Source organism: Halyomorpha halys, unplaced genomic scaffold, assembly GCF_000696795.3.
Source record: "Halyomorpha halys isolate HHAL.00 unplaced genomic scaffold, Hhal_1.1 Scaffold229.1, whole genome shotgun sequence".
In the NCBI taxonomy this organism is placed as follows: domain Eukaryota; kingdom Metazoa; phylum Arthropoda; class Insecta; order Hemiptera; family Pentatomidae; genus Halyomorpha; species Halyomorpha halys.
Window position 1 is genome coordinate 50,475 of NW_027111154.1, and position 1,842 is coordinate 52,316.

The following is a 1,842-nucleotide window of genomic DNA, read 5'->3' on the forward strand; positions in this document are numbered from 1 at the left end:
TAAATACCTGTCCACCGGTGGATTATTTCACTAAGAACATAATCAAACAGAGATATAAATACCTGTCCACCGGTGGATTATAGGAAAGTATGTATCCTAAAATACAGAATTGCTTTAGACAAACATTTCTCAGGATATATGTATATATAGTTGACCGTAAAAATTGATATATAAAGGGATGGTCAGGGTTGCGGTCAAAAGTGAAACAAAAATAGTTTACAACTATTTATTTTCTCATTATTTCTCAGGATAATTTGGTTGGTTATTGAAGCCAAATGGTAACTGTATTATTAGCCACTAGGAACCATTTAGTGTTCGCTATCCATTCGCTCGTTCCAAGGACAAAAAGTCTATAATTCTCTACAATCTAACGTCAATATAATGGTATCGACTCTTCCTTATGTAACACAAATTTGCCCAAGGACAGTAATATTAAATGAATCTTCAACAATATTTCCAAAATAGCGAAATCAATATAAAAACAAATTAAATAGGCTTTCAGTTAAGAAACGCTTTAATGTAAGTAATTAAGTTATTTATATAGCTAAAAGTAATGAGTTTATTAAGTTATATTCAATATAAGCATTTATATGGCTCAAAGTAATGAGGAGTTTATTTATACTAAATTGAAGCAATTTATACTCCTGTTTAAATTTTAAAAAATTAAAGAACCTTTCACTGCACTTTTTCATTTTTAGTTAGGGACATTGTTGTTTTTTTTTAACTTATTTTTTATTAGTTTAGTTTTTTTTTATATATATAAAATGTATTAATAAAAACATTGTTAAAGAAACAAGAAAAATTCCACACTTCACTACAAAATGGCAATAATATATATCTCGTTTTATTAACAATATAACGGAGAGAAAACCAAAGTTTTTATTTCGACTTCAATAACGATCTTTCCTTATTCCTCATGAAATACCTAGTGCCTAACTAGTTTTTCCAAACTCTGCAGGACTGCAATAATATAGGAGTGATACTAAAAGAGCGAGAAGTGACGTAGATCAGGACATCACCACAGATCGACCGACCGACCTTCAAGACCTTGAGAAGTGGTTCTCCTTAGCATCATTTCTTATTCAGGGTCCGATGAGTCACTTAGCCAAAACAAATTATTTATATCATTAACAAGAGATTGAAAACTAGTCTCTATTAATAGCAGTAACTATAAAATAAATATTTCTAAGTTTTAACTATAAGGTAGTGGAATATGTGAAGGTTAAGAATCCCAATTCTTTCCCCGTTAGAACCTTCATTTACTACATAATTATGAAAGTAGTGCGTTTTAAGAAAATAACTGTTTGACTACTCTTAGTTAGGCAAAGCTATTTAACGATTCTTATTTCTTTGCGCCTTGTCGACTCAAAAACCTAATTTTAGTTCTGACCCTTTACTTCAAGTTTTATACAATTACACCCGTTTCAGTATATATTATTTTGTTCTTCGGTTGGGTCTACATCTAGTAAGCAAGTAGAGCTAATTGTAAATCTTTGTTCACCCGACCAGCCTTCTCCATGCCTGCCTCTCTGTCTTGGGCTAATGCCTTCCAGTTTTTTTGCATCCAGCTCTTTCGCATCTTTGTTAATTCTGGTCTCCCAGCTGGTCTCTTGCCTACTATACTGGCATAGTGTAGTGTAGAGGCGTCCAGGTGAATTATTTCGTGCCACATTGTCCCAACCATCTTAATCTATTTTCCTTCATATCATAAGATATTGACTCACCAAGCAGTTCACTCTCTATTCTGCTTAAGAACATGATCAAAGAGAAATAAATACCTGTCCACCACTAGCTTATTTCACTAAGAACATAATCAAACAGAGATATAAATACCTGTCCACC

General features: G+C 32.4%; 1 long non-coding RNA gene across 1 annotated transcript in view; it reads right to left on the bottom strand.

Moving 5' to 3' along the window:
* The window catches only part of LOC136796208 (uncharacterized), a 3,028-nt gene continuing 1,186 nt past the window's right edge, over positions 1 to 1,842 (bottom strand). The window contains exons 2-3 of the long non-coding RNA XR_010843902.1: positions 1,779 to 1,833; positions 1 to 62 (exon numbers count right to left, since the gene is read on the bottom strand). This is a non-coding gene — a long non-coding RNA (uncharacterized lncRNA). The remainder of the gene's footprint in view (positions 63 to 1,778; positions 1,834 to 1,842) is intronic.